Raw genomic sequence first — 11,367 nt, forward strand, 5'->3', positions numbered from 1 at the left:
CGCGTCCGGCCGGAGCCGTCTGTGCTCTGACGCCCCCGCTGGCCACGTCCCAGAGAGGGGTCTTCCTGCGTGCTGTTCCCAGGCGTGGCGAGCCCATGTGGCGTGTTGTATCAGGTGTGGCGAGCCCCGTGTGGCATGTTGTATCAGGTGTGGCGTGTTGTATCTGGTGTGGCGTGTTGTATCAGGTGTGGCGAGCCTGTGTGTCGTGTTGTATCCGGTGTGGCGTGTTGTATCCGGTGTGGCGTGTTGTATCCGGTGTGGCGTGTTGTATCAGGTGTGGCGTGTTGTATCAGGTGTGGCGAGCCTGTGTGGCGTGTTGTATCCGGTGTGGCGTGTTGTATCCGGTGTGGCGTGTTGTATCAGGTGTGGCGTGTTGTATCAGGTGTGGCGAGCCTGTGTGGCGTGTTGTATCCGGTGTGGCGTGTTGTATCCGGTGTGGCGTGTTGTATCCGGTGTGGCGTGTTGTTCCCAGGTGTGGTGAGCCCTGTGTGGCGTGTTGTATCCAGTGTGGCGTGTTGTATCAGGTGTGGTGAGCCCCTATGTGGCATGTTGTATCCGGTGTGGCGTGTTGTATCAGGTGTGGCGAGCCTGTGTGGCGTGTTGTATCCGGTGTGGCGTTTGTTTCCCAGGTGTGGCGAGCCCCTGTGTGGCGTGTTGTATCCGGTGTGGCGTGTTGTTCCCAGGTGTGGCGAGCCCGTGTGGTGCTCTCCCACTTGAGCCATAGCTCTGCTTCCAGCTTTTTGCTCGTTAGCTGATTAGAGCCTCGTAGGCTTCTGGCCTGGGTTGGCTTCAGACGCTGATCCGCAGCTCTCTGTCCCCATGTAGCTGGGATCACGGTGTGAGTCTCTGGAGCTTGGCCTCGCTTCATTTACCTGGTACACCTTTGCCTCATTCTTATTTCTGGTTGAGTGGTCGTTTGTGCCTTTTAGTAATCTTTCCATTTCATCTAACCTATTACTTATCATTTTATAAGGTTGGCCGCGTTACTCCTTTCATTTCTCATGTTTGCTATATAGGTTTACTTTTTATTCACCCATCTGGCTGAAGATGTACTAACATAGATAACTTTGTCAAAGAACCAAGTTTTGGTTTTCCTGACTATTTATGACCCATCTTTTGAGACTGTCAGATACTTAGTAGTCCTGGGTCAGGCTGGGGGTCATGATAAACAGATGAACCCGTCTCTCGGGCTGGTGACAAGGTCACCGCGGCTGTGGGGACGGCAGGAGCCAGAGGGGGCAGCGGAAGGCCCAGCTCAGCTGAGACCAAGGCCGGGCTCTGAGGAGCCCCAAAAGGAGAGAAGACAGGGAGAAAATGAGTGTTGGGATGACTGTGTGAGGGAGGGAGGGTCCAGGCGGAACGTTCCAGCCAGCAGGGCGGAGCCCCCGCCCTGCGGTGATGGTTGGCGAGTGGCTGGGGCTCGGGGCGCGGTGTGTGTCCCCCCCCCCCCGCCCCGTGACAGCGTGCCTCTTTAGGCAGGTTCTGGCGGAGGCCCAGGGCACAGCGTGTGCGTCATCGACGAGATCGGCAAGATGGAGCTCTTCAGCCAGCCCTTCATCCAGGCAGTCCGCCAGGCGCTGGGCGCGCCCGGGACGGTCATCCTGGGCACCATCCCCGTCCCCAAGGGCAAGCCGCTGGCGCTGGTGGAGGAGATCAGGAGCCGGGAGGACGTGACGGTGCTCAGCGTGAGTGCAAGGGGCCCGCTGCCCCCCCCCACTGCCCACACCGCTAGCACGGGCGGGGCGCTGTCCAGAGCGCCCGCAGGGGCCGGCCCCGCCCCCCGTCCCGCACGGCCCCGCCCGACTGAGACGGGCCCAGCAGCTCAGGTGGAAAGGCCGGCGGCTTCTCAGCCACGCGAGCCGCACTCGAGGCCCCGTGAGGCGCGCAGGCCCCCAGCCCGGGACCCCCCGGGGGCTCCAGAGCCCCCCACCTCCCGAAGCACACCCGACACGGCCCCGGAGGCCTCCAGCAGCCAGGCGCACGCTGGCCCCGTGTGTGTGGCTGCAATCCAGGCCCCTTCGAGTCCACCTGCCGCTGACCGCTGTTCAGATTCCATCCACGGACACTGGGGACCTGAGGTTGTCACCACAGGCGCAGACGGTGGCGCGGTGTCACTGTTCCCTGAGGACGGGGGCCTGAGCCGTGGCTTTCTCCCACAGGTCACCAAGGAGAACAGAAATCACCTTTTGTCCGAGATCCTCTCCTGTGTGCAGAGCGGCAGGAAGTGAAGCTCTCAGCAGCCCGGTCCAGCACCACCTGCCTGCTGGGCTCAGACACCTGGGGTCCAGCACCACCTGCCTGCTGGGCTCAGACACCTGGGGTCCAGCACCACCTGCCTGCTGGCTCAGACACCTGGGGTCCAGCACCACCTGCCTGCTGGGCTCAGGACACCTGGGGTCCAGCACCACCTGCCTGCTGGGCTCAGACACCTGGGGTCCAGCACCGCCCGCCTGCTGGGCTCAGAGACCCGGGGTCCAGCACCGCCCGCCTGCTGGGCTCAGCCCCAAGCTCAGAGACCCGGGGTCCAGCACCGCCCGCCTGCTGGGCTCAGCCCCAAGCTCAGAGACCCGGGTCCAGCACCGTCGTCTGCTGGGCTCAGCCCCAAGCTCAGAGACCCGGGGTCCAGCACCGCCATCTGCTGGGCTCGGCTCGGCCTCCCAGCTCTGGGACCTCAGGACCTTGCTTGAGACGCTGGGCCGCTGCTTTCCCTGATGTTCAGGATCCACCTGCGCCCCGTGTTGGGGGCCTGCGTGACAGGCGGTCTCTGTGGCTCGTGCAGGAGGCTGTGTGTTTCCTCTTGTGTGTGATTGGAGCAAATTACAGGATGACGGGGTGTCTGTGGCGTCTCCGGCGGTGTGCTGGGGTGGGGAGAGGAAGTCACCTCCTAATGAGCGCCACGTGCTGTGGCGGCCAGCCGCCTCTCCAGGTGCGGCCCAGCCCCAGCGGCTTGAGCGACGCGTCCCGTCTTTTTTCTCTGAAGAAAGCTGTTTCCGCTTCTCACCTGTCTCATTCATTCCTTATAAAGGTGTGAGGTGAACTGAGGCACGTGGGGGGGGGGCTCAGCTGGCGTCTCCCGACCGACAGCTGCGGATAAGCCCGTCCAGCGAGCCTAGCCATGGCACTTTCGGTGACAGAGCCGTTAATTACTACTACAGGGCTATCATTGCTAGTGGAGTTATTAATTGCTCATTCCTACCTTGAAGGGAAAAAGGGGTGGAGGAAGAGAGGGAAGCAAACGGGAGAAGGGGAGGAACGGAGAGAAGGGGAGGAGGAATGGAGGAGAGGGGAGGGGAGAGGTGGGGAGGGTTACCACCCCCTCCGGGCACCAGGGGTTTTCTGGTACCCTGCCCCGTCAGCTCCCGCGTGGAGTTCCCGGGAGCACCGGGGCCGGTGCGTGCCTGGCCCGCGCTCGCCGGCGTCTTTCTGAAGGGCGGCACCGCCGCTTGGCGGCAACCGTGACCCTCACCCTCGGAGTGTGAGCGCCCAGCCCGCCCCGCGAGCGAGACTCCGGGTTCCGCGCTACCCAGGTGCGCCCTGAGACGGGAAGGCCCTCCCACGCATCAGGAACGGCACAGCGGGCGGGACGCAGGCAGGAGGCAGACAACGCAGCGGCTGTAAACGGTTTACTTCCAAAGAGAAGTGTGTGCAAATGTGCTTGGAGGACACGCATGCATTCCCGGGAGCCCGGAGACCCGCATGCATTCCCGGGGAGCCCCCGGGGCTGGGCGCCTGGAGCAGCTGCTTCTGGACCCGCGCCCTGCATTACCCCCGCTGCTGGGGGGGGCGCGGGGCCGCGTGGGGGGCGCGTGGCCGCGGCTCTGCAGGCGGGCCGCCCTGGTTTCGTCCGCTGCAGAGCCAGGCAGGAAACAAGGTTTCCTTCCACTCCGCTTCCCCCGCAGCGCACGGGACCCACCGGCCAGGCCGGAGCTGCATGCGCCCCGCTCTCGAGGCCGGGGAGCTGCCGGGCGCCCCGCTCTCAGGGTGAAGAGAGTGAGTGCGGAGTGGGGATTATCTAGCGAAAGGCTGGCCTGCTGTCGGGGGCGGGGTGGCTCGCGCGCGCGCTCTTGGAGATAGTGCATGGCTTTTGTGTGCAAGTTCCTGTGCAGGGCTGGGGCGGGGTGGCGGCGGCGTGTTCCTCGGCCCCCCGCCCCAGGTCACGTGACTTTTTATTTTTTTAAGAACCTGAGATAAAGCTATTCTGTCTTGCAGACAAGTCCTCATTCCCCTGGAAGGGGCTCTCTGGGTTTGGGGCTCCAGGGTGGGGTGGGGGGGACAGCAGAGGGGGGCCGTGAGCCCGTGCCCCGCGCGGAGCCTGGGCTACGGCTCGTCGGAGGTGCGGGGGGGGGGGGGACCGGGAGCCCCGCGCGGAGCCTGGGCTACGGCTCGTCGGGGCTCTGGGGCGGGGGGGGGGGGGGGGGACCGGGAGGCCCCGCGCGGAGCCTGGCTACGGCTCGTCGGGGGCTCTGGGGCGGGGGGGGGGACCGGGAGCCCCGCGCGAGCCTGGGCTACGGCTCGTCGGGGGCTCTGGGGGTGGACCGGGAGCCCCGCGCGGAGCCTGGGCTACGGCTCGTCGGAGGCTCTGGGGGCGGGGGGGGGGACCGGGAGCCCCGCGCGGAGCCTGGGCTACGGCTCGTCGGGGGCTCTGGCGGGGGGGACCGGGAGCCCGCGCCCCGCACGGAGCCTGGGCTACGGCTCCTCGGAGGCTCTGGGGGTGGGGGGGAGCCCGCGCCCCGCGTGGAGCCTGGGCTACGGCTCGTCGGAGGCTCTGGGGGGGGGGGACCGGGAGCCCCGCGCCCCGCACGGAGCCTGGGGCTAGGGCTCGTCGGAGGCGCTCTGCTGCGAGGCCGTGTCGTCCAGCCCCATGTCCTCCTGGCTGGCTCCCTGCACACCACGCCCAGGGTCCCCGCCGGACCTCGCTCGGGCAGCCGGCGCTGCTCCGCGGCCTCCGTGGGCTCGCAGGGCTCCGAGTGATGCTTCCAAAGACAAGATGGGGGGGGGGGGACGGCTCAGCCACGGGCGTGCCCCTGCACGCCTGCCACGCCGCCACGGGGGGGGGGGGGCTGGGGAGGGCAGGGCCCGGGGGCCGCGCCGGCCGGGAGGGGGGCGGGACTGCCGGGTAGCCACACAGACCGGAGGGCCCACGCCCGGTTCCGCCTCCCTGTGTACCCCGAGCCCCAGCAGTGGTGTCCCCGCCCCCCGCGGCCCGGGAGTCGGGGTGCTCCGAGGCCCCGCCCTACGTGCTGGAAGCGGCCAGACTCCCAGAAGTACACCCCGGCGCGGGGGCCCACAGCAGGCGGGACGCGGGACGGAGTGGCATCTTGTGAAGGGAGGGGCAGGGTTGAAGGGCGGGCAAGGCGTCCCTGAGGCGTGGCCGGGGTCTTGGGGCCCGGGCCGTACCCCGGAGATGACGGCCGCGGCCCCGGACCCGGCCCTGCCCCGTGTGTGTGGGGCCCCACGGGAGGGCGGCCCTGGTGACGGCGTGGGTCCCCGCAGGCAGGAGAGGAGGGGACCTGGGAAGGCGTCCCCCCCCTCGCCCCCCGCCGGCAGCCTTACCCGCGTGGCCTGGCCGGCGGCCCGGGCCGAGGGCCCCATCACGATGTTGACGCTGCTGGAGGACTGGGTGTCGCTGGTGTTGCCCCCCTCGGCGGCCGACAGCCCCGAGATGACCAGGGCGCTGGAGAAGCTCCGCTTGCCGAACAGGAAGCTGAGCGTGGAGCTGGTGGAGGAGCCCAGGCTGCGGCGGATCAGGGCCTCGGCGCGCTCCCGGACGCCCGGGGGCCCCGCGGCGCCCGCGGCCGGCGGCTGCGAGTGCAGGGACGCGGCCGAGGTGTGCAGCGAGAGCCGGCCGCCCGACGGCCGCGGCGCGCCAGCTCGTGCTCGGACGACGAGGTCTGCAGGAAGGCCTGGTGGCTCGCCACCAGGGCCCCGGGGAGCCCAGGGCGGCCGGCCGCGGCCGCGGCACACCGGCGGGCTCCGGCCCTTCGTCCCGCCTGGGGGCCGGGGGAGGAGAGCCGTCAGCCGGACGGGCAGGGGGGGCTGTGGGGAACCGCGCGGGGCGGGGGCCGTGCCCGTGAAGCCCTCCTGGGAGGAGCGGCGGGGAGGAGGAAGGGAAAGGACGAGACCAGGGAGAGACTGCGGGGGGCCGGGCGGGGGGGGGGGCGGGGGGGCCGGGACGCAGCTCCCTCCTCAGCCCGTCCCCCGCTCGGCCCCCTCGGGGCCACGTCCGGCTGGCAAAGCCCGTGCGGGGCTGGTGAGACAGGGCTGTACGCGTGCGGGGCCTCCCCCCCCCCCGCCGACGCCCTTCCTCCCATCCCTCCACCCCCCCAGATGCTGGCAGCACGCGGAGGGGCGCGGAGGAGGGCGGGAGGGGGAGGGGCGCACACCCTGGACGCCCGGGACCGCGCGGAGGCCCCCGCCGCACCCACCTGTGCTCGGAACGCCCGCGCGAGGCGAGGGCCAGCGCGGGGCCCCCCCTTTCCTGGGCCGGTCCGCACCGCTCTCCCGGCCGTCGGCGCCCGGGGCCCCCCCCGCCGTCCCCGTCCTCGGCGTGGCTGCCGCTCGCGCTGGCCGGCGCTGCAGTCCTTGCGCACCCTGCGGGGACGAAGCCGCTGCGTCCCTGCCCCCCGGCGGCGCGGCCCAGGGCGGCCAGCGGGATGGGGCCAGCCGGCTGCTCGGGACGGACGACGGCTGTCCGTGCGGGGCCCTGTCACCCGCCACCTCCGGGAACGTGTCCCGACAGCGAGCGAGGCCTGCGCGGTGGACTGCTACGCGGCCGGGCCTGAACCCCAGAATCCACCACGGCCGGGCCTGAACCCCAGAATCCTACCACGGCCGGGCCTGAACCCGGGGCCCCACCACGGCACTGTCTGAACCCCAGAATCCCACCACGCCCGTGTCTGAACCCCAGAATCCACCACGGCCGTGTCTGAACCCCAGAATCCCACCACGGCCGGGCCTGAACCCGGGGCCCCACCACGGCCGTGTCTGAACCCAGAATCCTACCACGCCCGTGTCTGAACCCCAGAATCCCACCACGCCCGTGCCTGAAACCCGGGGCCCCACCACAGCCGTGTCTGAACCCGGAATCCCACCACGCCTGTGTCTGAACCCCAGAATCCCACCACGCCCGTGTCTGAACCCAGGGCCCCACCACGGCCGGGCCTGAACCCCAGAATCCCACCACGCCTGTGTCTGAACCCCAGAATCCCACCACGCCTGTGTCTGAACCCGGGGCCCCACCACGGCCGGGCCTGAACCCCAGAATCCCACCACGCCAGTGTCTGAACCCCAGAATCCCACCACGCCTGTGTCTGAACCCCAGAATCCCACCACACCCATGTCTGAACCCGGAGCCCCCACCACGGCCGTGTCTGAACCCCAGAATCCCACCACGCCCGTGTCTGAACCCGGAGCCCCACCACGGCCGTGTCTGAACCCGGAGCCCCACCACGGCCGTGTCTGAACCCCAGAATCCCACCACGCCCGTGTCTGAACCCAGAGCCCCACCACGGCCTTGTCTGAACCCCAGAATCCCACCACGGCCGTGTCTGAACCCGGAGCCCCACCACGGCTGTGTCTGACCCCAGAATCCCACCATGCCCGTGTCTGAACCCAGAGCCCCACCACGCCCGTGTCTGAACCCGGAGCCCCACCACGGCCGTGTCTGAGCCCTGGAACGGCGCAAGAGCTCTTCCTGCCCCCCCCGGCCCCCCAGGGTCGGGCAGAGGCCCCTGCGTGAAATCCTACCTCAGCCACCGGGCCCGGAACCAGGCGCTCACGGCGCCCAGCGAGACGGGCCCGCCCAGACGCCCTGCAGCTGCCTGTGGGTCCCCAGGTAGGACGTGGTCAGCGGAGACACGAACATGGGGTAGCCCAGCGGCTGGTCGCAGGAGGAGTTGATGAGGTTGCGCAGGACCTGCTTGTTGTTCTGGATGCTTCCGCGCTCGGGGTTGCGGTTGCGGAGGAAGATGAGCTCCTGCTGCTGGCCGGCCCAGAGCCCGCGGACGCACTCGCGGTTCACCTGCGGGCGGCGGCGCCGGGCTGAGGCTTCGCCACGCGGCTCCACCCGGCCGGGCCCAACGCGACGCCCTCGGCGTGGGAGACGCGGGGGACGCGAACGAGGCTCCGCTTCAGCGCGCGCTCGGCTCAGAGCTGCGCGGGGCCCGGGAGGAGGGCGCCTGCGAGCGGGGACACGCGCCCGCCGGGTCCTGCGCCTCCGTCCGCGGGGCTCTGCGGGACTTCTGGCTCCCGGGGGCCGGAGAGGCCCCCAGCCGCGGCTGCAGCTCCCAGAGGCCACTGCGCCGAGGGCGCCGGCCGGGACCCACGGGGGCGGGGGACGCGGGCCCGGCGCGCTCTGCGCAGCCCTGTGTGGCGGGCACGCGCAGCCCTGCGTGGCGGGGACGCGCAGCCCTCGGGGGCGGGCCCGCGGGCCTCACCTTGATCACCTTGAAGCTCAGCAGGCCCCGGTGCAGCATGATGACCTTGTACTCGTCCACGCCCTCGTCCACCACGTGCCGCAGCGTGAGCAGCTCCTCCTTGTTGGCCAGCACCGCGCCCCCCTCCACGCCGGGTCCCCCTCGTGGCAGATCACCACCTTCCTCTCGAAGGCCCGGATGGCCTCGTACAGGACGGCCGGGTCCTCGTACTCATCGGGGCAGGTGAACTGGTCCTGGCGGGAGGAGCCAGCTTGAGCCCGGGGGGGCCCGACCGCTCGCCGGCTCAGCACCCTGGGAGGGGGGCCCCCCGCCCCCCGCATCCGGCCACTGGGTGCCAAGCGCAAGCCTCGGCTGCTCCCCGGCCCTCGCCCATGCTGCCCGGGTGCCTGGCCAGGGCAGCGACTCGGGGCGGAGGCCTCGTGCCGGGGGTCTGCCACGCCGCAGGCTTCGTTAGCGGGTGGGTGAACGCGCCCCCAAGGCCGAGCGAGGGGCGGGCGCCCGGCTCCCAAGGCTGCTTCCCCCGGAGCGCCCGGCTCCCAAGGCTGCTTCCCCCAGAGTGCCCGGCTCCCAAGGCTGCTTCCCCCAGAGTGCCCGGCTCCCAAGGCTGCTTCCCCCAGAGTGCCCGGCTCCCAAGGCTGCTTCCCCCGGAGCGCCCGGCTCCCAAGGCTGCTCCGCCAGAGCGTCAGGTTTCTACTGTGGTTTTCAGAAGCGGGTTTGCGGTTGGGCACGGGGATGCGTGCCTGCAATCCAGCCCCGTGAGAGGCAGGAAAGCCATCGATGCTGTGCCGCCCCTGGGGACATTACAGCCTGCCTCGGAAGGAGAATTGACGAGTGGGGGGGGGGGTGCGCGCGGTGGAGCACCGGCGTAGCGAGCCCGAGGCCCGGGTCCCCGCTCCGGCTGGGACCGAGGACGCGACTCGGCGGCCAAGCGCCTTCACCTGGTGCAGCTTCAGGGCCATTCTGATGGCGGGGGCCACCACGGTGTGCAGCAGGTCCATGTCCACGAACACCCACTCGTCCCGCGCCGCCACCCTGAAGTCGCCCTTGAAGAGGGTGTGCAGGCCGTACAGGAAGGAGTCCAGGCTGCAAACGGTCTGGCGTGACCACGGCGCTCCCAGCCCGCGGCCCACCCCGCCACGGCCAGCCGGGAGAGGAAGCCGGCCCGGGCCGGGCCGAGCGCGGGGAAGCCGCCCGGCCGCTGCCGCGTCACCCGCGCGAGACCCGAGCCCACCCGGGGCCCGGTGCGGCGTAAGACGCCGAGGAGGCCCCCCGGCCCCCGCGACGCCAGGGTGAGGACGGTGCCCAGGGCCCGCTCCTCGCTGAGACCCCGCGCGGGGTGACGCTCGCGCACCGCTGCACACACACCTGCGCACACACACCTGCGCACACACACACCTGCGCACACACACACCTGCGCACGCAGAGGTTGCACGCCGCGCTCGTCTCAGGGAGGAGAGGAGCCCGAGCGCTGTCCGCGGAGGGGAGCGGCTCACAGCGAGTCTGCGGACTCAGCAGCGCGCCTTCCGCCCGTCAAGCCCCACAGCCACGGGCAAAGCAGGGCCGGGACCGGGGGCGCAGAGGAGGGGTCCCCCCCCCCAGGACCGGGGGATCGGAGCTGACGGCTCCCCAGCGCCCGCTGTGTAAGGCGTTGGGCGAGATGGTGCGGGCGCAGGGAGCCGGTGAACCTCAGCAGGCCCGCACGGCCCGGGGCCCAGCTTCCTGCCCGCGGGCGGGGCGCTTCTGTGCGGAGGCCGGCGGGACCCCAGGGCGGAGCAGCCGCCCGCGGGCCCCGCCCAGCTCACCCCGCGGAGCAGCCGCCCGCGGGCCCCGCCCAGCTCACCCCGCGGAGCAGCCGCCCGCGGGCCCCGCCCAGCTCACCCCGCGGAGCAGCGCCACGAAACCCGTCAGCCCGGCTCCGGGATCAACACAAGGACCGGCGGATTCGGATCCGGTCAAAACGGAAACGGCAGGCGCCTGTGCCTGTTGGAGCCCCCCAGCCCCGCCCCCCCCCCCCCCGTACCTGACGGCCATGTTGTGGGCGGCGGTGCCCAGCGCGCGTCTGCCCAGGATGCACAGCGCGAAGGACAGGGTCACCAGGGGAGAGTCCTCGTCGCTGTCCACGCTGCCCAGGGCCTTGCAAGGCTGGGAGAGCAAGGACACGGAGTCGGTCTTGTCCCACGGCGGAAGTGCGCCTGCACGAGCCCTGTGTGTGTGTGTGTGTGTGTGTGTGTGTGGTGCAGACCCCGAGGGGAGTGGCGGGGGCGGGGGCGGTGGAGCTCCGTTTCCCAGGCAGGCTCTGTGCACAGTGGAAAGGCGGGGAGGCCCTGGGAAACGGGCACCAAGCAACCCCAGCCGCAGTTACCCCCGGCCGGGCCGGGGGGGCCAGGGCCGCCTCTGCAGACCAGCGCCCCCACCTGGGCGCACGCGGCCCGCGGAAGGGCCTCCCACGCCCTCCCCAAGCAGCTCTGCCACGCGCACGCGCTGCCCTTCCCATCTTCCACGCGCAGGGACTCAGCAAGAAGCACGGGGTGGGTGCCATGGGGGGGGGGACTCTCCATGAGCACACGCCGCCCCTCATCGGCGCTGAGCAGGTTCCCGTGCCTGAGCCCCGGGCTCCACCAGCACCTTCCAGACACCAAGAGGCACTGAGAGCCTCCCTCCCTCCCTCCCCCCTCCCTCCCTCCCTCCCTCCCTCCCTCCCTCCCCCTCCCTCCCTGTCTCCCGCTCTCCTTCCGCCTCCCTTGGACAACAGGCCACTCTCCCGGCTTCACTGCGGAGCGGGAAGGTCACCGCAGGGGTGATGGTCCCTATCTGATCACCGGTCACGGGGAGCGGCCCGGAGTGGAGTGAGGGCCGCACAGCTCGGAAACCCCGCCGGGGGCGTGTCACACACACACACACACACACACACACACACACACACACGGAGGCA

General features: G+C 70.5%; 1 protein-coding gene across 1 annotated transcript in view; it reads left to right on the forward strand.

Annotated features, from left to right (window-relative positions):
• Ntpcr (nucleoside-triphosphatase, cancer-related) overlaps positions 1-2,339 on the forward strand; it is a 25,039-nt gene extending 22,700 nt beyond the window's left edge. The window contains exon 6 of the mRNA XM_048367786.1: positions 2,283-2,339. The gene's annotated coding sequence lies outside the window, so the exon portion shown is untranslated. The remainder of the gene's footprint in view (positions 1-2,282) is intronic.
• Positions 2,340-11,367: the final 9,028 nt, after the last annotated feature.

This window comes from Perognathus longimembris, chromosome 18 (assembly GCF_023159225.1).
Source record: "Perognathus longimembris pacificus isolate PPM17 chromosome 18, ASM2315922v1, whole genome shotgun sequence".
Taxonomy (NCBI): Eukaryota; Metazoa; Chordata; class Mammalia; order Rodentia; family Heteromyidae; genus Perognathus; species Perognathus longimembris.